This window comes from Camponotus floridanus, unplaced genomic scaffold (assembly GCF_003227725.1).
Source record: "Camponotus floridanus strain SB8 unplaced genomic scaffold, Cflo_v7.5 scaffold102, whole genome shotgun sequence".
NCBI classification, from domain to species: domain Eukaryota; kingdom Metazoa; phylum Arthropoda; class Insecta; order Hymenoptera; family Formicidae; genus Camponotus; species Camponotus floridanus.
This window is the reverse complement of record NW_020229218.1, coordinates 67,662-93,369: the sequence shown is the minus strand read 5'-3', so window position 1 is coordinate 93,369 and position 25,708 is coordinate 67,662. Positions and strand designations below refer to the sequence as shown.

Sequence of the window (25,708 nt, the reverse complement as noted above, 5' to 3'; positions counted from 1 at the left end):
GCGTACTAGATACTCCCGGCTAAACTGTACTTCCTGCCAAGTCGGGATTTATGGATTACGCGGCGTTTCGGCTTAAGTTATCACGCGCTGTAAAGTCGGAGAAATATTAGTCGTTGACAGCGGATATATAGCACGTGAGAGCGCGCAATGTCAACGGGGCACTTCAAACGATATCAAACTTTTCTCGCCTTACAAGAGCTGCCCGTTAAACTAACCGCCGATACGGTACTGCCGTCAATTTTTATCACATACGCGGCATTATAAATTTCGCGAACGTAAGGATGATTTATCGAAACGTTAAAGCATGGGCTGTATGTTAGATTTTGGAGAAGTTTCATTTCACAGTTTTATATCCGAGATATCCTTCGAAATTCAATCTACAGTTTTTCAGAGACTGCAATTGCGATTTTTAAGCTACATTTATATACTTTAGCATTACAAAATTTTAATTTTCTATGAAAAGTAATATTATTATGTTTAATATTTTCTAGAAGAGAAAGGCAGGTTACAATGGCAAGTATTTCCGTAACCGTAAATAAATCGCGATCGACTCGATTTTTTTCGTCCCTTTTATATGGATCACCCAGTCTGCTTTAACATTCTTTTTCCCCTCGCGATCGCTTAACGCGAGATGAAGCGCGCGCGAGTCGCGAATCGACGAGCGTGACTGGTGAACTTTTGGCACAAGGCATCGTAAATGGTTTACAGTCGGCGATGCGAGTCGAGGCGAGGCGGAACGAGGCGGATACGAGAAGCGGCGACGGCGAGATCGTCTACGGGGTGGCGCGCTCGATTCCCTCTTTCTCCGTCTCTCCCTCGCTCTCAGGGCCCTTTTGCGTTCTTCCTTCCCTATAACGCATAATCTCTCCGTCTCTCTCTCGTCGTTTCTCTCCCCATGCCGCGCGCGGGAATCGTTGGAAAACTCGGTCAAAGTCTCGTCGTCGCGTCGCGTCGTCTCGCTTTGGGGATTCGAAGGAAGGGTCGTTTCTCTTTCCCTCTGCCGCTGCCTCTCTTTCTCCTTCCAATCTACGGTACTCGTATGCTCCGACTCTATCTGCCGTGACGACGTTGTCGGAGCCACCGCTTGTCGTAATCAGACGCGAAACGCCCGGTCCAATTTCGAGAACGCTCGCTCTCCTTTGGACTTTTTGGGTCGCGCATTCGCGTCGCCCTTTTTCGGCGCCGAGCTTATCTCGTTTCTTCCTTTCTTTCATTGCCGATCTCTTTGGTGATCGCCCTGCCTCGCTACGTTCTCGCCCCATGGCCTTACAAAGGGCTGAAAGCGGGCTTTCTCGATCCGTCGTTCGCTCCGCATTCATTCGCTTTTCTACTGCACGAAAGAATCGTATCACCATCCATGACTTTCGAAGATTCAAAGTTTCCGTGTCTTAGAATGAGAACTGTTAGCAATAACAATAATTTCGGTTTCTGCTGATACCGAGGGGATATCTTTGAAGAAACTTGGCGAATTTACACATGAAAAGCGATGAAAAATACTGGAAAAGACAGTAAACTGTCGGTTGACGATTTGAGGAGAATAAAAATATAATAATTAATATTCTGGAAAAAGAATCTAAATATCGCAGCAATAATAAATAAATAAATAAATAAATAAATAAATAAATAAACATATTTTTTTATTTATTTATTTATTATTGCTGCGATATTTAGATTCTTTTTCCAGAATATTAATTATTATATTTTTATTCTTGTATATATATATATATATATATATATATATATATATATATTAAGAGATGGATATTATTTAGAGATTGAGACTATGTGTGTGTGTGTGTATCTGTGACACAGTGAAATTTATACCTTGCATAAATCAACAAACATGTGTTGCATTTTAGTACGCCGACTTGTGACGATCAATGCGGAGTAAACGTCGGGACAATGAGGGAATTAAAAAACACTTGGTGCGCGCGGATACTAGTTATTGACTTTCGAAGTCACTCTCCCTTTTTTCGATAAAGCCGGCACACGGTAAAAAAGCGGAGGGGTGGGCGAGTAAAAAAAAAACAGCGAAAAGAGCACTATCACTGGAACGACTAGCGGTAGGTCAGGAGCGCGAGATGCGAGATGGATACAAATCATAAAATTTGATTGGACCGACCCCTAGGCCGGTTCTGTGGGGAGGAGGATACGCCGGCTGTGTATATCCGATATATCGACTCCGACTCGCGTATCCTCCGCGTATTTCCGGCCGACCGACGAGAACAGGGCGAGAGCGTGTGTGGGTGCGTGTATGTGTGTGTGAAACACGCCGATTCATTCATCTGTTTTCTCTCCTCTATTAAAAGACACCGTGAATCACTCTTAATATACAGCAGAAAACATTGTCCGGGAGTTCCCGGACTCCCCTTACTCGATAATTGACAATTTAGCGCAAAAAAAGGTGAACTCTTGAAAGGTTTTGAAATTTATAGCTTTTTCGCACGTTTACGTATAAATCTTATAGGTAAAATAAATATTAATTAAATAATGCGCGATGTCAAAATCTAAGAGAGATATCATACGCAGCGGAAAGTATTCGCAAATTTGACAATCTATTCATCGCGTGTATTTATCGTGTTTCATTACTCGCGACACTAGTCCCGTATCACGCTTCTGGTCGAATTTTTCGACGCGAAAACCGCTTGCACGAAGAAATCCGGATTCGATTTCAGAACTCGGTGAACGCTTCATTTGAATTACATGAAAATCGAGTGGGCTTCTCGAGAGCCAAGAGACGCGAGAGAGTCGTTGGCTGCTCTCGATCGGTCGATCGATCGACATTACAGATCCGAGGTGAGATTATCGCGCCTCGACCGCGAGTCGCCGATACTCGAGCGATTAAGAGAATGAGACGAGATGAAAGAGGGAGAAAGAAAGAGAGGGAGAGAGAGGATAAAGGAGAAACGAAGACAGAGTTGAGATGGGGTGTATTCTTTGTCTCCTTTAAAACGACGGGACGGAGCGAGAGGGAGGAAGCGAGAGAGGAGCTCGAGAAGAGAGGCCGAGGGAGAGAAATCTGAAGAGCCAAACGACGAGAGATTATTCTCGACTTCTCGACAGTCGCGATGCGACGGTGGATTAGCTACCTGCTCGGATTAACAAGGGTGAAGCGAAAATCGATCTCGTCGATAAGATCCCGGCCGTATTAGCGTACGTGCTCTCTTTCTCTTGGCGAGAAATCAACGATAAATAGACGGAAGCGTCTACGCGGCGCTTGGCTCTAATGACGTAACGTCTCTGAATAACGTAACGAGGCACTTCCGTATCTAACCGGAGCTTACGGATCGTACTCGTTTGTTTTTCGTTATTTTTAACCTTGAATCTCGAGAGCTCGATTTACACACGCGAAACGTTTTAATATTGTAATTTCTCTCGGCGTCAGTTATAAATTAACATTTCTCGTACATTTGAGGTTTCGGGGTTAATAGAATATTAGAGCGCCCCGATGAACAGTTTTAGTCGTCTTATTAAGCGCCCTACGATGGAAAGGGCGCGATATATACGGCCGAAAATCTATGAATCTTCCATGGATCCTTATGTGGAACATCGAATAGCGGGATGTCATTGCGAAACAGCTCTGTAGCTATTACGAATTAATTCGAATATGAGTTATATCCTAGGTGTCCTGGGTGGGTAGGGCAGATAGGGACGATGTTAGAGCCAGATGTGGGTTAAAGGTTTAATTAAACTCCTGTAATGTAGCGGAGATCTTCAAAGTGCAATTACACAAAGTGGGATTAGCGTACACGTAATTATCCGCGAATCTCGCGCGGTATTATCACACACGGCGGGTTATAAATTATCGATCGGATAAAGCCATCGTGCCGCGAAAATAATTGATCAGCCGAGATAGAGCATGCCCACGAGAACGTCGATATTTATTTATGACGTAAGCACGTTGCTATATCCACCATTGATCGCTGCTTCTGGAAATTTAACGTCTGTCTCAAAGTTTAAACAAAAATCCCATTATATTAATTCTACGTATACGAGTATATCATTGTAATTAAAAAAAATGTATCGCGCGCAATCTCATATATATTATACAATTTACATATTCCCCGTAGGAAATTGGAAAGTCTCCGTAGGAAACGGCAAAGTCGAAAATATATATCGATGGCTTTGACTTTTTCCTACTCGGTTTACTCGACGTAACCGCGTCTTGCGCAATCCGCGTTTCGCAACTTATCCGGCATCGCCGATAAAAGGATGCGCAATCGCGGGGAGATACGGCCGTCAATCGCGATACGCGCGCGTCTGCGTCTCTCTATCGGCCATTAACCAATTCGCGGCTCTTGCTCCCGTCTCTTGCCACGTCGAGAACTACATCCCGCGCGCGTCCGAATTACAAAGTGGCGATTGGATAATACAACGTTGCCGCGCGTCTTACGCGCAAAACCGAACCAACGGGGATCAAGCCTGTTACTATGCTAACAAAGCAATATACATATCGATGAGGTTATCGATGTGTTCTCTCCTCGAGAGAAATTGCCATCGCCTCCTGCGCTTGCCGCCGCTGTGCACTATGCCTCGAATGGCGCATAGCACGCCCATCAATATGATTAGGCCGGAGACTCTGATTGCCTTCTACCTGTCGCTGTGTCTCGAAATCGCCTAACGCCGCTCAAAGCGAACCGTCCCCGACGCACCCTTGAGAGAGATGCGTGAAAGCGTGAGCGGTAGCACGTCGGAATAACGCGAGATTCGTCGCGTGCAATTTCGAATTATCTTCCTGAGACTAACTGCGAATTATTTCATTTCAAGCCGAAAGAAGAAATTGAAAATCATCCATTATTGCGTAAAGTATCTATTATATATAAATTGTTAGCTTTATATAATTGTTATTACATTATATAAATTATCGCACGCAAATAATTGTTGTATTATACAAATTATTAAATATTGCTTAATAATTGAATAATATGCATCTCGTCTCTCTTGTCGAATTGAATAGTAATGCGAGAGAAGGGAGAAAGTTTAAGTATATCTTTTAAGCAATATATATACTCTTGAACATATTTAACATAGAATTTACTCATTATTAGAACAATAATTTCGAAATACGCAAAGTTTTCAAAAATTGTTCTTTTAAGTAGAATCAGTGTATTATCGCTTCATAATAAGCAGCAATAGTTTCAATTATAATTACGACAATGAAAAAATTAGCTTAATAGTAATGTCTATCTAAATAAATCCGTGACATTTTAAAAAACTGTATTTCATGTAATTATAATATTACATAATATTACATACGAGATAAAAATATTCATAGCAATATATCTTATTAAAGAAATATTTGAATTTCAGTCCTGTTCGTTTTTTATGGATTTATCTCAAGAGGAAAAGAAATACATAATATGCATATAATTCTGAATTTGAATTATTATACGTATTTCACTTCAAATATGTATGTGTGTGTGAAGGCTTTTCTCAAAAAATAATAATCCGAAATAAATAGAAAAATTTACTACATCTTGCAAATGTATAATTTTTCAATGAGTAAAATATTAGTCTTGTAATTGCTTTAATCAGTGCAATTCTCACTGATTTAGTTTAAGAGAGTGCAATACTATCATTTTTTTTTTCAATCCTTTAATCTCTCGCAAGAGCGAAAGGTCACAGGCGTTTCTAATTCGCTCCTCTCGCATTCCGGTTCGCATCACTCGTTCCTCGCACACACTCTCGTGTCAGGAATAGGTAAATTTAATCCGACACGTGCGCGCTTTTCCTTAGAACACTTGGGCGCACGTGCGAAGGGCCTAGAGTTGCCAGCGGAAATTGCGTAACACGCGTGTAGCAATGACGCAAACGGACACTTATTCTTACTTTGTTGCTCTTTGACCTATAGGCAAAGCATATTCGCATATTTCATTCATCGAGCACTTGTCGAGTTTCGTCTCGGATGTAAAGAAAAGACGGCAAATATTTCTATTAAATTTTGTAAACGTTAAATACTTTGCTTTTGTTACGCGGCATTGGAATCGAAAGTAGCACAGCGACAAGAGAGTTCCCATGTTCAAATTCATTTACATGCATAATTTAATCATTAATATTGGATTATTCGTGCGAAATAAAGTTTAATTTTTCTCAAATACGCGTCGAGATAAAAAGATGTTTCGGAAATAAATAAATGCGATTAATACATTATAGTTAACAAACATGTGTGTAAATTTATAAGAGCAAAAGCATATCCACGGCAGAAATATTATTTTATATATCTTGCAATTGCATTAATACAATTTCCGCTCCGACAAAGTTTTGTAAGCGCATTATCTTCGAGCGTTGATTTATAAAAACATCTCCCTTATAGCGCGGTTTATAGAATGCGTTGTATCGAGTGCACGAATAAAATTGCGCGCAAATTCGCGAACAATGACGAATTCCGCAATATCGTAAACTATACGTTTGTGTAAAACTGTGTGGAAAAAATCTTCCAACGTGATAACGCAAATAACGTTTAAATTATCCGTTACAGTGATTCTCGACCTTATTTACGCACAGGTAGCATGTTATTCACTTTTATTTGGCACGACTTCGTACTTTTATCCCAATTAATGCGCCGCAAGAAAAAAAGGAAGAAATTATAAGCGATAATATAACAATTATGCTTGTAGCATTCATTTAGTAGGGTAATTTAGAAACACGGCTAGCATTTATTCAGCGACTTAATTAAAGGCTCCGTGACTTACTCTTCATCGCTGCACATGTTATCACTTGTATCACTGCATAATCCGCAAAGTGTAAAAGCGTAAGCCAAGGAACTTTTATTTGTAAAAAATTCAGATACAAAATTGTTTTCAAATTATTTTTATGTACATACATCATACGATGTATGATAATTTTTAATTAAGATTCGGGAAGAAATTAAATCAATTTTAAACATCAGAAAGAAACTTGAAAAATATAATCTTCCCTTGAGACAAAGATTACAACGTTAAATCCGTACCTTTGAGATATATATTTTTTTTTTACTTTACGATTGAAAGAAAGAAATGGCAGAAGAGAAAGCAGTGTCGTAAATCGGAAAAGAAAAATGTAAAATTTATGTTACGATTCCCCGTTCTGGAAGGTTGAAAAAAAAATGGATTTCACCTGTCTTGTCCGATCGCGCCCCGCTTCGACTTGAACGTCAGCAGCGCTCCTTTAAATCGGATTCTGGTTTAGGGTCAGAGTTCGAAATCGGCCGGCGAAATAGCCGAGGCCACGCGTGCCCGCTCATTCCATCGAGGGGGTTCTACTACGCGCGAGTGGTGCACGTGTCGGGGATCGACAGTTTTATGAATGGGGACCACACGTGGTTCGAACGTTCTGTCCCGATACGCAGTATACCGCTTCCGCGAGGCAGTTAGGTGAATAAAGAAGAAAAAAGTGGAAGAAAGGGAGCGAGAATTCCGTGTCAAGGGGAGAGGGAGAAAAAAGAGAGAGAGAGAGGAGCCCGTCGTTGATGGGAAAGGGTGGGCGGGACGCGCGGGATGAACGAGAAGGGGGCGAAGGAGAAGAAAAGGAATAAGAAGAAAAAGAGGAGACGGGGCAAAAGGAGGATGAAGAGAAAGAGGAAGAAAAAGCGATGGAACTCGGTCGTCTACCCCGTAATTTATAACTGGAAACTCGGAACTACGCGGCGCACGACCTAAGGCGATATGTCGATTTCACCCAGGGGAGTCCCTCTCCCCTTTCCACGACTCGCGCAGTTTGCCGAAGGTCATTCGACCTTCGACCGGAATCGATGCTCGCCTCGGTGTGATTCGTTTCTGTTTCCATTCTTTTTCTTTCCGATCCGCGCCGTCTTACATTCGCGTGACGCACGACGGTTTCCTGCGGGCGCTCGGCCTCTCTCTCTCTCTCTCTCTCTCTCTTGCTCGGCTTCCCAAAATTTTTATTTTCAAACGCATTTCGTTTTTAACACGTCTCGACATTAACCATCATTAAAAAGTAGGAAATAATTTATTTATTAACTTTGTCACGCAAAAAAGGGAGCTTTTACTCGTTGAATAAAATAAAACTCGAATTTTTCATGAGTCGTGGAATTAAAAAGCTACATATTTTCGTATATTTTTGGGAAAGTTTTTGACGAGCCGCGATCAATTTTGTATCTCTCGACGTGTGTTTTTATTTCGGGAACGCCAGCCGTACACACGTCAGTTATCGTTTTAATTCGGTTATGGCACAAACTAGGGCGATATGTTGATTTCACCCAGGAGAATCTGTCTCGATTGTGGAAGGTCATTTCGCTCCTCATTCTGTCACTTGCTTTTTCGCGCGGTTTTTTTTTTTAACTCGTCGGTTCTGCGGCAAATCTCGTCCGTATTAAGAAAATTAAGGCTCTATTCTCGTCAAAATTGCAAATCATATTTAAAAAAAAAAAAAAGTAATTGAATTTCGTCAAAAATCAGTTGCCACGTTCTTTAAACGAGAGACGCTTTTAAAATCGCGATAGAAACTTTCTGTATCAGAAATACACGCGATTTAAATGATACAGGCGGTGAACTTTTGTAGGTAATCCTATCATAATATATAATATATCCACGTGGTAATCCTCCGCCGATTATGGAATATTTTCCACATTAAGTTACACGGCGCTTTTACTTTCCTGCATATGCGTCGATAGTAACTTCCGCGATACTCTATGTAACTACGTAACGACGCATAATTTTGAAAGTTTAACGGCGCAGCGTATATTCCTATTTTGCCGTGAATTTCCTTGGAACGCCGGGATAGCATTAATCTTACTTGAAAATAGTTCTACATTCCGGGTTTCGCACTACAATGCGTAATTCGAAACTCGTGCGGCATGTGCATTAATGTTTCCAGTAGAGTACTGAGAAATTAAGTGCTCGTCTGACGTTATCGATCCCTTTAATTTACTTATTACCGCGCTTGCGAGTGACATTATTAAAAACGCTTAGCGGAAATGAACAATAAATAGTAAACAACTGCGGTTACGAAACGCGATGAAATAATTATGCTCTTTTGCCAAATAAACAGCTCTCTCGTTATTCAATATATTCGACATGTGTGTTCTTAACGATTGTCAATCGTGCCTTAAATTTTTAGACTCGCGTAAAAATTGCGCGAGATATTAAATTAATAAAATCTCTGAATCGATCTCTACGAATGTAGGAATTTGCGAGATTTTTCCATTGTTTTGTCAATTAACGTTTTGCAAACAAGGAGATAAATAAAACCAACAGCCTGCAAATTGGCATCTATTTTTTCAAGAGTGGAATCCCACGTAAGAAAGCTTGACTGAATATATATATATCGTTGTAATCTCAACTCTAATACAATCATTATTTGCATTTCATCTCACACCACAATTTATCGATCTTCCCTCGTTCATTGTTTACGGCACGTTAAAGATTAATGCCCGAAAGGTTTACCATTATTAATGGATCTATACATAAGCTCCGTCTCTCTATCTATCTCGCGGGAACAAACGTTGGTCGAAAATAATTATTCGACTGCTTAGGAGAGCCCGAGGAAAAATAACGGGGCGACGTCGTAAATTAACGCGATACAACACATTGGCGTACGCGAGGCGAACGAAAGCGGGAGGGAGGGGGGGGGAGGGGTGCACATTGTGAACGCGAAAGGCATTACTTCGGTACATACCGCGCGCTATTAGTTCGGTATACTTTGGTACATACCTCCCCGGAACACGGCGAAAGAATTCTTCGGTATGCCGCGGTACGTGCCGAAGCATACCGGTTTAATAGTTTGTGTTACATATACCGCCCCGGACCGGGGGCGGCGGCGGCGGCGACGGCGTGTTCTACACTTGAAGCACGCGCCTCCTCCCCCACCTCCATCCCGACCCCGTCCCCCTGCCCCCGAAGAAACTCGTTTCGTCGAATAACACAAAATTCTGCCAGCGCGAGAGAGCGAGAATTAATATTGACATAAATTAAATTCCCCCGGAGTCTGATCGCGCGCACGCGAGCTTCCCGGGCGCGCACCCGCATTCTCGAATCCATTTTTCAAATTCACGTAGCGCGCCAGGATCCAACGACAACGTCGCGAACCCCCGAAATCCCTCCCCGCCCCCCCCCCCTCGATATGTCCCCGCGGAGAACCGGGGCGATTGATCTATCATTTCGAAAGGTAAATCTTATCGTTATTCTATTCTCGGCACGATATAATGTGATTCCTCGTGCGAGGCGAGATATGGATTCGGGTCAAAAATTAACGTTCTCCCAGTTAGCGTGGAAATTTCGTCGGTTTCGAGTACGCGGCTGTCAGATTATTTAATGTTAATTAAATCTTCGTTAACGACAACCTCGATTTCAATCTTGGAGGGGCTAGAGAGATTTTATCGTCCCTCCCACATTCCTCGTATCTATTTTACATGTCAAATATATATTCGCGCGCGGATCGAGGAAGGGATGTCGGCACTCGCGAAAGATTAGATGGAGGAGACGATTCGTCGGGGCTCCTTTCACGGGCGATCGTGCTCGCGCATCGATGACTCTTTTACGCGAGTTACGTAACACACGCCGTCCCCGCAAGGGTGGGTCCCCCGCGTCGGATCGTTTACGGGAAACTTTATCATCGTCGGAGTAGCCGTTTCCAGAAACGCCAAAGGACGCGACCTTGCGCCGCGCGTGGACTCGCATGGACTTATTATTTGCCTCGTAAATTTTTATCGCGCACGCACCGAGCACCTTTTTTTACTTTACGAGGGCCATTACACCGTTGCCGTGCCAGCCCACTTCTCCAGAGAGCGGCCCTTATTTCTCCTTTCTACCTTCCCTCGGTCACTCTCCCGCCTCCTCTCGACCGCCTCCTCTCTTTCTCTTTCCGTGGCACAGATTTACGTACAGAGACAAGGATCTCCACCGAGCGTACTCGTGAGAGACGCGGAGCTCGAGTTTCTGGTGCCCTTTCCCTGCTGCCTTTGTTCAAAGGTCCGGCCTTTTCTTTTTGCACGGTTTTCCAGGGAAAATCGAATTAAACGGTATAGTCAAAGCGATGTAAATCCCGATATTATTTCTTCGCAGAACGTTCGCGTAGCGTCGATTTGCGAATTTTTCGAGCGACACGTGTGGAATAGAGAAATCCGTGCGTGGCTCGCGGAGAGTTCTTGTTAAACTATACGAAAATTATGCCAGTTTAATTTGGGAAATCATCGCAATGTTGGACAACCGCTCGTTGCATAATAACTATATTCGACAATATATTTACATAATTATAATACGCATGATTAATATGCAATATAATATTACAACGTGCAATGTACGGAGCAATATTTCCAGACTCGGCAAGCGTCATCTCGTCTTTCTGTCGTTTCCGACAAAAGGCGGAGAGGAATCTCGACCGTTGGCTGGTCGAGGGGAGAATTTGGATTTTATATAGCGCTAATTGCGTGTGAAAAAAAAACTTGTTACGCCTGAACCATCCTTAATGGACGAGACGCGCGATATATTGTCGCGTACCGCGCACTTTTCTATTGTGCTCGCGTCTTGAATGAACCTCGACGCCCACTCTCCCTCCTCCATTAACGCGCACTCGGATCGCGCTCGTTTCCGAGAGGTGCCTCACGGTCTCTCTCGCGGATCGTCCCCGAAGAGAGAGAAGCGAGCCACCTTTACCGCCACGATCCTTCCCGAGATCGACGCGGGGAAAAAGCTCCTTTCGCGTAGGTGGAGGACGAAATCGTCCGTGAAACGAGTCTTCCCTCGCGAGCGAATGGATGGGCACGGCGGCGCGGGTCGGGAAAGGATTTTCGATAATCCCAGGACTTTGAGCGAAGGACGAGCGAGAGCGAAGGGCGCGGATCGCGTCGACGAGGGTGGATGCTCGCCGCGGTTTGCCTGACCTCACCTAACTTAATGCCGAGATCTCCGAGGTCCTCCTTCGCGTCGGTCTCCCGTTTTCCTCCCGTTTTTTTTCATCCTCCGAGAGATAGAGCGACGAGAGACTTTTGGTGCAACAATGAAATACCTTGGCCGGGTGCTGGCCGCAATGGAGAGAAGGAGGAACGAGGAGGAGAGGTGTGCATACATAGGGGCGAGCGGTGGAGAGACAGAGGAATGAGAGGAGGGCAGAGCGACTAACAGAGAAAGAGAGAGAAAGGAGAGACGAGAGAAAGAGAGAGAGAGAGAAAGAGAGAGAGAGAGAGAGACCGATGGCGGTTTTTCGTTATCGACATTTTCCACGGCGTGTCAGGGTGTGCGTGAGAGTACGTGCGTGAGCTTCTCTCGTTGCCCCCTTCGCTCTCGTACATGTGTATACGTGTGGTTGTGCGGGCGCGCGCGCTCGCGTAGGTGGCCACGGCATGGTGTGGGTGGGAATTTGTGTGCGCGTCGCCGAGTATGGGCTGGCTCGCTCGCACGCGCTACGTATGTGTGTGCGCGCGTGTACGTGTGCGCTCGCGCGCGCGCGCGCGTGTGTGTAGAGTTTTCTGGAGGTTTCCCCTAGCAACGAGCAGCAGCACCAGCACCAGCCACAGCCCGGCTTAGGGGTAGCTACGAACCCCACGCGAAACGCGCACGCCGCTGCCACCGCGATCGCTCGGTTCCCCGGAACCGCAATCGGGAAAAACGTCTATTCCGGTCCCTCGGTCTCCTCTTTTCCCCCCCTCTTCCGCGCAGGAAAAATCTGCGAATGTCGAAGCCGTGCCGTTCAAATATTCACCCGCGCCAAGATACGATAAAGATACGATTGACTCGAGGGTCGGCATTGCATATTGACCCCGCTGACATGTGTCAACTCGATTCGCATGTATCAAGAGCAGATCGATGTCAGAGAAATAATTTAATTGAGAAAGTAGGAGGGAGGGCGGAATTTAGTCGGAGAGAGAAATATATGCTAAAACTAAAATTCAAGAGAGAGACATAATATCGCGACGTAATAAAATAAATAAAAATATGTCTTTTATACAATCTAATACAAGCTAATAGAAAAATTCTACAGAAAGATGATCTTGTCGGATCGTGAATTTAACAAAGTCTCCCCAACCGAGGAGAAAGATGAGTACATGTATGATGTTTGAAACAACTTTGTGTGTCAATCATTTCATTAAATTCTCCGCCATTTCTCCGATTGTGAAACACACACGTGTAAAACTTGCGCGCGGAACACGATTCGGAAAACTCCCGATATAGGTGAAATTCTGAACAAGATTCAGATTTCGTGAGATGGAAACGCGAAAACGGAATTTTAGCTCTCCTTTTTTTTCATCCGCTTTCGTGAAATCGCCGATTTAATCTTTTTACTCGCAAGCTAGTAAACTCGTCTAGCAAAGATTAAGATCGACGTGAATTAAATTGTGTACTGTCCTTCGTCGTTGCCGCGGATAACGCTGCTCTCGCGATAATGCACTTATGGCAGAGCAAGGTAGAGCGCGCGAAAGCGTGGCATTTTGTAGTAATATCGTTGTTACGATTGACGGGCCTGGCAAGTACTTTATTGAAATCGTGCAGCCGTTAACGAGACGGACTACCTCGGTACCGTTGGCGCGATTCAAGAGAGAGAGAATCGCGCATTGACACGCAGGGGATTTATATTTGCGTCGTGATTTTAATCGTTCGCGTCAACGCGACGATATTGTCCGCGAAGAATCCGGATAACGATTGACGAATGACAGGAGAGAGAGAGAGAGAAAGAGAGACGGAAAAAGAAAAGTCACCCTTTCTCTCTCGCGTCATATTGAAAATGCAACTGTCTCTTTGGACGACTAATGCCGCGATAAATAAACGCAAACGGTGAATTCCGATATCGGTCGCTCGAGAATGCGGCTGTCGAGTCTGAAAAGTTACAAACGATCCGCGCCAGAAAATGTCGACCATTCTTGATTATTATTACAACGATCCGCGCGGGTGGCGTTTTTGTGCGGCGAATAAAAAAACCGTTACTCAAAGGTGTCTATTACCTCATTTAACCTTATACCGTCCTCATTACGTTTAACGGTAGCATTTTGCTTGATTATAATGGGATTCGTGTAACAAAAAAAAGAAACCGATAAAATTCTAGCTCAGAGTCGCGTGGAGAGGGAGAGAGAGAGAGAGAGAGAGAAAGAGAGAGAGAGAGAGAAAGAGAGCTTTCCTTTCGACGACAAAGTTATTATCCTAAACGTCTCTTTCTCTCTCTGTCTCTCTTCGCGGATTAAATGACATCGCGCACGGAAACGCGAGCCGAGATATTCGTACGAGCCAACTAAAAACGCCAACGAAAACGCGCGTCGACGTTTTTCCATCCGAAAATTCGAACGCGCGCGTTTTCGCAGTCGGGAAAAAAAAAAGGGTGAGGGGGTGGGGAGTCGCGAAAGTAGAATTTCGCCGGCAAACCCAGAGCAGAGAAATCAAGTTTCCCGGCATAGACGGGACTTTGTTTTCAAACATATTCCGTGTGTCTGTGCCGGGGGTAAAAAGCACGGGGCTCCGATTTCACGAGGAAACCTCACGCGCGCGTCGAATCCGCGGTGCGCGCACACACGACCGAAACGCACAGCGGCGCTGCATCGCGCATTGCCGCTGGTAACTCAATCCGAGGAGTTTCGGCGAAAAGTGTTGTATTACTGGTGTGCTATTTCTCTGATCCCAGATCATCTTCATTCGCGCGGAATTTCGAAACGGCGCAAAATTCGCAGCCCCGACCCACGGCACCATCGATCCACCTCCCCCTCCCTCCCCTCGCGCGTTCACGAGCGCGGACGCTCGATAGCTTGCGCGAGAAAACGGGCTCCCCTTTAACGCTGAAATTGCTCGTCGAGGCTTTTTCCAAATCTTGCTACACTCGCCGTTTCTTCCCTCTCCCAATCGTTGAATTATTTTTGCGCACACGTGTGTAATTACGATCGATGCCAATAGAGACGCGACGATGTTCTTTCGTCCAATTATCACGAGCGAAATGCGTCTTTCTTTAAGGCGAAAGGTGGAGGTCTCGTTTTCCTATAGATTCGATTTTTAAGTCCCGATTATTAATACGATGAGATAACGGGTGATGTCTCTAAATTTAACGTCTAGTATTTATCTAGAAAATGTCAAATATTATCTCTATATACACACGTACACACATATGTATCACTTGGAATTTAATATGAGTTATTACTGTATTGATCGACCAACAGATTCTCCTCGCAAATTCTCAAGCGAGCAAAAGGACTTTCGAGATGAGCGATTCACGGTACGGATGCATGGAAACGTCTCGAAACGTAGCTCGAAGCCTTCGCTACACGAGAGCGTTGGAAAGAGCAAGATAGAGCCAGAAAGAGAGAGAGAGCGAGAGAGAGAGAGAGAGAAGCATGCTCTCTCTCCCATCCCTCCTGCCCTCCGCCATCCCTCGCTTCACCCCGCCAATAGCCCTAGTCGTTTCCAGCAAGTACTTCTATGTACCAACCATCTCCTACACGCTACCCTTATATACGTTGTATATTTACCTCCGTGGCATATACGCGCGCGAACGCGCGCCTGCCTATGTACGCGGTACATACGTATGTACATCGGGGCCCGCGCCACGTACATAGGTCCGAGCGCCACATAAAAAGTACATGGGGCAGGCAGGTATAGCTCGAGTTGAAAATTATCCCGAGTATTTTCGAATTAGCGCGTAGTCGGAGCGGGGGAGGGACCCGCCGCACGGGAGGGTAGCACGTGAAATGCACTTTCCACGAGGCGTCCCGACGCGCGTCGTCGTATCTTGAGCGCGCCCGAAATGGCTCTTTTCCTCTCGTCTCGTCTCGTCCCGTCCCGTCTCTTCTCTTCTCCTCGGCCAGCCGAAATTCCGCAGCGACGCGTTGTTGGCGACTGTACCCGGCCTTCTCTCTCTCTCTCTTTCTCGCTCTCTCTCTCTCTCTCGCTCGCTCGCTCGCTCGCTCTCCCGCGGTATACATATACCGTTTTCGAGCAGCACCGGAGAATTTTCGGAGTCGCCATTGTTGCCGGGGGTAGTAGGTAGGTAGGTGGGCCGTGAGGCGGAATTATTCGCGACGAGCGTGTTCGAGCGAGTTCACGAGCGAGCGAGTAACTAAGGTGGCTCGATTTTTAAATTGCAAAAGCGCACCCCGCCGGCGTGCTTTAGGTTCCTGTAACGCGGAAAAGGAAGAGGGCCGCGGCGCCAAATGTGCCGATTCAAGAGCTATTTTGCATTTTGTGCATGCAAATTTTTTTATTATTTCTAATTGAATAAAAAAGAGGAAAATACTCTTCTTCTCTCGTTCCCTCATTAGATTCCTCGCGGCGTCGTCGCGAGCCAAGCAAAATCTGATCAATTTTTTCGATCGCATTAGACTCGCAAGATTTGTTCATCTTTACATTGTAAATATGCATGAATAAATGTGATGTTTGTAATGACTTTTGCATTAATCTCTCGATATTCATCACTGCCATCAGTTTCCCGTGTCGAATGTGTTATTCGATTTGACCGCGAATATTGAATCGCCGTCTATCGATCGTAATCGACTAATGAATAATGCCGATGACACTAACGCTCAATGGATTTAATATATCGCAGTGTGATTTATCAAACACCTCCAAATAAATCTTTTTAATAGTTTCCAAAGAGATATATACGAAATAATGTCGGTATAAAAATTAATTTATATTACTCGCCGAATATCGAGAGATTATAACAATGTTTACTATAATTTTACATTGAGTCTTATATATAGATAAACCGACCTACGACCATAAAATTCCACGGTTAAGCCGTAGTAGTTGCCAGCGACTGTACGTCGGAGGTTGGCGATATCTTTTATCTCTTTCCTGCCTGTGCGACCTTAGGAACCGCCATGACTGTGTGCGAGAACAGTCTGAGAAGCAAACTTAACAAATTACAATTTTGAACATCCTACATTGTTTTCTACGTTTCGTTCGCTTTATATGAAATTTGTTGACTTTTTACGCGAATAAAGACGATCGATTCTAATATTTCACACGTACTTTTCTCATAAATTTTTTAATTTGAAAAATTTCCCGTTTATCAAAAAAAAAATATTACACGCAGAAGCGCGTATTTTTCTGTATCGCTTCTCGAACACATTCAAACGAGTTCCTTTGGAATTTTTGAGTGACGCGCGCAGGTACGTCGCTCTGGTGATGATGCACACTGAAATGTAAGTTGCGTCAAGTTGCGCGAAAATCTTTCATCCTATCATCCCCCTCGTTCTATCTCAAAACGCTCGAGCAACTCCCGCCCCCCCTCCGCTCTCGCTATAAAGCTGCACGATGAAATCATACGACGTCAAGTATCTCGGACGTGTGCGAGATTCGGCGAACATCACAAATGGGAAATATTCTCGGTTCGTGTCGCTGCGCGAAAAAATTCGAAATGTGCTCGCGTTAGATCCGCAATGCTCTTTGATAATATATACAGGATGTTCCGCGCACGATTATTGCAGAATACTTTAATGCCATATTATGCGGATTAATTGGCACTGAGAACCTGAATATTGAGATTGTAATAGCTTCTGAATTATAAGCGATCGTTGGTCAATGGTATTGCGTAATTACGCATACGCGCGTATCGATCCGTCTTTTGTATTGTACATGTGTGTTTTGTTATCTGTTATCGATTATCGAAGATTGTCAACTATTTTCTTAATATTCCCTTCTCTGAAATATGCTGATTAACTGCACGATACATTTAATCGGTGAATAAATTAGCATTTTCACGCAACGTAATCATATTATTTATAATTAAATTCTCGTAATTAATCGCATATGAAAAATCTCTGTATTTATATTCAAAGAAAACATTGAGTATCTTTATTACGAATATGAAAATCGTACTCACTTGTTTGAAATTCGATTCGTACGTCCAAGTGCGTCCCGTTGAAAATGTACACACATCATATATGTATATCACACACACTTCCGTCCTTCTTCATACACACATTCTTGCGTCAACACTGAATTGCTTTTAAATGTCGATCGATACATTTACGGAATTAGATTTAGAAAACAGCGTTAAATTTGTAATGTAAAAACTGCGAGTGTTAAATATAAGGGAAGAAGATCGCGATGTTCCAAACTGGAATGTAAAAAACGAACGTACTATCCATGGAATCAATGGAATCTGTTTTAATCAGTTTGATTACTTGCCACGATCGCGTTTCGAAATATAATGTACGATGAAACAACGCGGAATGCGTCGTACCACCTACTCACACGACTCTCGCCCCGCGAATGACAAGGTAACTCTCGCCCCGCGAACGACAAGGTGATCGCGTATAAACAAGTCGTACGCCTCAAAAAATACATATCACACATTGATGCCACGAAATATTTAAATTCACTTTTTAGACAACTTGTCGTTATCTATAGTTTGCGATAAAAATTCAAGATGACAATTTATATATATCTTGATGTGGTGATCCGGTATTTTATGATGTATAAAATTTTAGATAGATTTCAATCTAGAATTTTATAGATATTATTTAACATACATTTTTATACTATAAAATAATGCGAAATATTATGTTTCTTGCATTTCAAGTTAATTTTGATGAATGTACCGTTACGTTAAATCTATAGTGTATTTTTGGAAAATAAAATTAATTTTTGAAATTTTGATCGACAAAAATGTTTAAATTCAATTCTTATCAGAGAATCAAAAATAATAATAATACATTAATTTCTATGACTACTTTCCAAAATCAAACAAAATTTATTTTTCAAATAAATATTAAATTTAATAATTATTTTTAAGTGGACTAATTAATCAATCATTTAAATTTTTATTAAAGAAAAGACTTGTGTAACAAATGAGATTTGCTATCGATAATCCATTTGTTAATAAAGTTATTATTGTATATCTGGCATAAGAGAAGTCAAAACATAAAATCATCTGAAAATCATTTGTGCTACATCGATAACAGATAACAAATCAATATGCGTGTAGATGTATCTGTGCGTGCGAATTTTAGCGTGCAATATTATTAAACGACTCTCTGGTCACTTAGAAATTAGAATCTATCGCATCATTATCATATTAATATTTTTTTGACAATGTCGTACTGCGCGACTTTACGGAACATTCTGTATAATATTAAATGTACAAATATCTTGACATTACTAATAATATATTAATAAAATGTTTGTAAAGGAATATTTCATCGCGTTGCACGCGCTTGAGAGATATTTTTTGCAAACAAATAAGTCAACACGAAAGTGCAACATTACGAGATGATACAAAATGCACTGGTCTAAATTCTCCCAAGTAATAATGTCCCCTGAAATGCATCATTCAACGCGTTGCAGCGCGAAAATCTGCCGTTTATAAAACTATGCTTTTACGCGCGGTATGCCATGGCAATGTTTCCGCAGATACAATTTTTTCTTGTTCTTTTCAGCGGGTCGCAACTTTTCCGAGAGAGGCGAAAACACGCGTACTGCAATTATGAGGATTAGCAGCGTATTTTAACGGCGTAATTTTTTGCACGATATTCATGTAAAAGATTTTGCAAAAGTAAATCCTACTGTGTGAAGAAAGTCGTTAACGTATTTAAAGCAAGTCTCTCTTTGCCGTGGGATCGAAAAACCGAAAGGATCGATTATATTGATTACATCTTATCAATTTGCATATAAAGTCTGATTATTTAAAAATCGTATTAATTTTTCTTATACTTGAAAAGTGGAATTTCAAGTATTTCGACTAGATAATGTACAGCAATGTAAACAAATTGTATTTTCTTTCCTTTTTATATGAGAAAATTTTTTTAGATACATACAATTGTACAATAGTTTTTTAAATTGATGTTGCAATAGAAGAAAAACAAAACAGAAAATAATTGTCCATAAACTCGTGTCTCCAATAGAATATCCAAACAATATACAAATCCGAAAGAAAACTATTTATATTAGATACCTATGAAAAAACTATATTGGAAAATTGTAAAACAATACTGACTGCGAAATATATTTCTCCCCATTTCCAAGATGATTCATTCGAACGCAACATGTATAAGAGATAGTTTATTTATCATTGAAGGATTCTTTTCCTCGCAAATAATATGATAACATAGTTTACTGCAAGTTATACATCAGGTATCCTTATCCTTGCGGTGAAAAAAAAGACGAAGAAAAGAAAAACTTGTTCCTATTTTCTTCTTTTTTAACGAGGCCGTCAACGGATAAATGTTTGTTATGGAAGTGAGTGCAACGAATGATTCTGACAACTCACGGAAGGAAATAAATCTAACTTAGTCCGGTCGTTTTATCGAATCGTAAAGACTGCCAGCTGCGACATTTTACGTAACTATTACGTCGACATTGACTTTTTTTCTGTCGCATTGCCTTGTCTTTCGCAGCTGTAAGATATGTTTATCTGCTTGTTGATCGCAAGTATCTCATCATTTGTAATGTATGTTAGCTCGTATAATTACAATTTTAATTCCCTCGAACGATACGAAACGGAATAAATCCAATTTTACGTGTATATATGATAATTTATATAATATGTTAAGTATCTTCATGGACATTGTGTTATATATCACAATGTTGCAACGTTTTTAAACGTTTACGCACCGTAAGACTTACGATTTTAATAAAAATTCAAACGCAAGCATTTGTATAATTATCGCAAATGCTGATGGAATTTCTTCTTATATATATAATTATAGAATATAATTTTTTTACAAAATAAATATAAATCATTTTACTCGTATTTACAATAATCGTTTTACGTCGATACTTTATTCAACATTTTGTATAAATAGAGAAAAACTGTTATCGAAATCATGCGCCCATTTAAGAAAAAAGAAACACATTAACAGAATTTATTATATTAATTAAATTTGCAATTATTAAACCGCTAATGATTCCGAAATTTCCGTCGGTCTTCAACTCAACCCGCATGAAATTTCACGCTGATTTAAGTTGAAATTCGCCAAGTTTCATTCGAGTTTACCTTGTACGAAAACTTATCGGCGAATATGCGCTGTGTACACGTTCGAAGGTTCCTTTGACATAGATAGATAACGGCTGATAAACGAGTTAATTTGTAGATACGTCTTTCAGACGAGCGCGTGTAGCTGCTCGTATGAATCACTGCGTGTTGAAACAGATCTTGCCGAGCGTCACGTTTCGCTTTCTATCTCCCTTCGACGACAAGATAAATGACAATGACTGAATGGCTCGAATCATCAACATTAATTTTGAAATCCATCATTATTTCTATTACGCGTATGTCGCAAATTGCTTTAATGCACTCTGTGCAACGTGCTGTAGCGTCCGATCGTGCCCCTCGAAAAAAAAAAAAGACCGCGACCTTGAGTCACGTAACCTTGACGTAAACATTTTAAAAATACATACGAAGAGAAGGAGCGAGGAAAGGAGAGAAGGAGAGGCAAACGGAGCACGAATCCTCCGTCGCAGAATTCTTGCGCGGCTCATCGAACAATTTATGTCTCGCGGTTTCGAGTAGAGAACGGTTCGCCAAAGATGACAAAAGCGCGAGGTAAGAAAGGCATGCGAGCGCGGGAAACTTTTTTCCTTTCATCCAGACGCGTCGTGCAATATTGATAGACTCGTCTCTAGATAATGCCAGACTATTGCGTCGACTATAATTGCACGGTTAGAGCCCCCACTCTTCCCCTTCTTTTTCCCTCCCGGAATAACGTGTGTAGAAAAACAACGATACGAATGATGAATTCCTCTCTCTTTCTCGTTCGCTCGCTCGGACCATGATAATTATGATATTATGAGATAATTACGAGCCCCGCAACTTGTCGTTATTATCCGAGTTGCTCGCAACTCGGTCCCTGCCTTATTCTTTTCTTCCTGTTACGCCGGCTTCATAATTTCGCAATCGCGAATGTGTGCCGTCGTCGTTGTGCGTCATGCACACGATTCGAGGCAAGAACACGCTTTGAGACGAAACAACGTATGATTAAACGGGTTGAAATCATTTGCGGTACCCGGTGTTTTATCAATTACATCGCGGCTTGACCATTAGCTGCAAGCGCGATATTAATTTCTCGCAATCGGAATAAGAAACGGAGATAACGAGATTATAAATTATACATTGATGAATGACGCGCGCGCGACGAGATAAATTAATAAAATGTTAATAAATTTATTCCGCTCTTTTTGCGCGTGACAATTGATACTCTTTTTTATGACGATCATATAGGTAATATAAAAAGATTTGATATTTTGTCACGTGAAAATAAAAATATAATTATTCAATAAAATCTCTAACTTCTTTACAGGTAACGATGAAAAAACAGATTTAATATGTCATGTATAGTGTACTTGTACGATAAATATAAAATAGTGTCCGATTAAAAATTCATAGTTGTATAGAAATTGTCTTTTACAAGTTATTGCTGAAATTATACTTGCATACTTGAGAATTAAACTAACGAAATGCATGCGTCAATAAACAAGTTCATAATTGAGAGGTAGATAATAAAACAGGCGTATAATTAACATGTATGATTTAAATAAAGATTCCCCGCTTTACGTATCGACGTTTGCATAGAAATTTTACAAATTCAACATTTCGCATACACATACATACACGCCGCGCGTTTTCAAAGACCTAGATTGCGCAACGAATCTCGAATGCGTTCCGTTCGCATTGTTCGAGAGAGATGAAAATATCCGGAACGGATAAATATTCTCGAATGATAGCCTTTAAAATTGATATCACCGCGATAAAAACGCCACGGCTCTCCCATATTAATGCGTCGACAACAAAAACATTTTTTCGCCTATTAGCTCCGGTTTGGCGGCTCGCGGCGCTAAAATGATATTGAATGCGCAGATATAAAATTAAAATGGTTCGCGCAATACGCGTACACGTATACACGGCCGGCGGCGCGCAATTCGCGCCCCTGTTTTTGTCCGCGATTTCGAAAATGCGCATCCGGCTTTTATAATATATAGGAAATAATACGGGAGGAGAGGGAGAGGAGGGGAAAAGAGAATCGCACGAGCGCGATATTAAATATCGCCGCGCGTGCCACAATATTTACGTTTAGTCTCGCGCAAAATATTTGCGCCGTCGTTGAATCTATGCGGCTGAATTACACGTATCGCATGAACCCGAAAACGACAACAACGATCCGCGCAGCGTCGGGAGACACCGCCGACCGTTGTCGACGATGGTTCATCGAATGACTTTCCCCAGTGTCGGATGACAGAGCTTTTAGACTCCATCCATGAGTAAACCAATCCGATGACTGCCAACGTATTACTATTATATCCGCGCCCCTCCCTCTCTTGCCTGGTCCATCACGCCGCATCACACACCCCCGCCTTCTCGAATCGCACGAGGGTGTAACAGAAATGATTTACCGTTTTGCAACGATACATATATTGCATATACATATATGTATATATATATGTACGTACGTAAATATACGTCATCGCAAATTTACCGTTACTCGACAATGTATTTATACTGAACATTAAAAGCGGAGATGCACAGTTTTTATGTCATTTCAAATTACATTGCAAAAAATGGAACGGATTTTTTTCTAATTAAAAAAAAAAAATTTCACGTCAGTCTCGCATTTTTCATGAACTTCTATCCATAAATAGGCGATAAAAGATTACGAGTTTAAATAGATACGATAAATAAATAGATACGATAAAGCGGTGGAAAAGTTGAGCGGAAAAATCTCAAAAAATTGTTCGATTCTTCTTTCCGAAGAAAATGGATTCTATTCATGATATTCCTCGAATGAAATTCGTCGAGTGTCGCTCGCAGAGACGGAATCTGATCGTGTCTGATTGTATTCGGAGACGAATTAAGCTGCTAATTGCGACTTCCCATGAGGATAATCTCGCCTCATTAGCTAATCCCGACATTGCTGCACTTCGGTTCTGCGCGAGGCTCAATAATGTCAAAGACCGTAATTGGCTGATTCCGCAGATGGTTGGAATGGAGTTTGCATCCGCGCAAGCTCGAATGAGAAACCGCGAGATGTCGAAAGTCTTTTCTCCGGGCCGCGTCCGTGAATTTTTCACAATCTTATTATGATTACGCTATTGATTTTTGATAAACGATTGGTGCGCGAAAGGTTTTAACGACAGAAACTCTATAGAATCGTCACGTATTACAGATTGCAACGTTGCATCGAGAATAATTAAAGTTAGTAGTGATAGAGAAACTTGTTGGCTTCTCATTTAGGACATCGCGTAGATCCTGACTAGGTACATCCTCTTTTGCAATACGGAAAATAAAGTGATTAGTTACTTTCAAGATGTATAATTATACCTCGCGCGTATGCGCAACGCCTTCTCCGTAATTTTCGCTATTTATAATTTCAATGGCATCCCGTTCTGCCTCATTAGAACGCGTCGCGAGTGATTTTTTGCTACTGGATCTTTTTTCTCGAACAATTGTAATTGTCGTTATTAAACTATTCATAATTTTTTCTCGCCTTCTAATCGTAAGTTACATTGTAAAAAAAAAACCATTCGTTAAACTGTTTGTATCAAGCATAAATAGATAATTTGCATAATTTACGCTCAAACATACATAACGTTTATCTGTTAATCTTTCGTAAAAATACTCATACGCATATTATTCCGCATTATTATTCGTCAGAGACGATGAATTCTTTGAACTTGGTGTACGTAATAGGGAGAACTTTAAGAAACCATCAGTCAAGGCAGAGGCAGACAAAGTCTGTCTCGTAGGTTTTTTCCTGCTTGAAAAATCAAGCAATTTAAAAATAAATATTCTATTATTTACAATAATACTTTTTCACGAATATCATTCTTTTTTTTCGCTCGTCGAAACTTCTCTGTCAGTTTTCTTTCCTGCTCTATCTGGATACACCCCTGAATCAAGGCGTCATCGCGTCGCGCTACTTTAATCTACACGAAAACATAATAAATGCGCTATAATCGCGACCTACCTCGCGTATCGGCAACAATCTCGAAAAAAGGGCAGCTCGACGCGCGGAAAAAGTTAATCAAATTCAACCGCGCTGCTCCGTCATAGTCGTGACGTAGTCGAATAGTCATCGTAACGACGATGTTCAACTTTGACCGGGCGCGATAATTAAGTGTCGCTCGGCCTCTAATATCGCCCGCGGCCCCGGTAATATCTGTAATCCGCGCGAAACGATTTCGACGGGTGGCAACAACGCGGTGCGCCGCGCGACGTACCTCATAATTAGTCGGAAGACAGAAGGACGGTGAAATAGAGAGAGGACGCGATCATAATTGCCGCGCGCGCGACCGCGGCCCGGCACAATCAATTAAATGGCATGCGCATTTACCATCGCGAGATGTGGAACGGGACCTCCCTCTCCTCCCCCCCGTCTGCCCCCTCCCTTCCCCATCCTCCTCTCGCTGTTATAAATCGACGTTTCTTTTTTTCTCCTCGAATAATCCCTAATTGAGTGGTCCGCGTGTATGTACATCGGGAAGATAAATTTCGAAAAATCGACGTTTCGCCGTGATAAATGCAAATTGCCCATCTGCACGTTTGCGTTTGTCAACATTAATATTTCTCCTCTCTTTTATAATTTTTATACTATACCCCCTTTATCTCTTCAAAGAATTTTCTTCCTAATATTTGTATGAATTGCAAATAAATAGAAAGCGAATGTATCTCGTGTACCGTTGAATAAAGCGGCGCGCGTTATCGTTGCATCGGCATCGTATTCAAATTGTTAATGCATATCTTTATTACCCGTTCGTGACATAATCTAAATCGATACGTCGTATAGTTGGACATAAATTAGACGTTATTACGTTGTACATCTTATCGCGCTTCCTGCGCGGCTTTTTTTTTTTAAATATATACA

At 41.9% G+C, this 25,708-nt stretch overlaps 2 protein-coding genes across 2 annotated transcripts in view; one reads left to right on the top strand and one right to left on the bottom strand.

The window, feature by feature from the left end:
• The window catches only part of LOC105259395 (probable serine/threonine-protein kinase yakA), a 102,603-nt gene that overhangs the window by 36,294 nt on the left and 40,601 nt on the right, over positions 1–25,708 (top strand). The gene's annotated exons all lie outside the window — the stretch shown is intronic.
• LOC105259403 overlaps positions 1–25,708 on the bottom strand; it is a 116,956-nt gene that overhangs the window by 54,631 nt on the left and 36,617 nt on the right. The gene's annotated exons all lie outside the window — the stretch shown is intronic.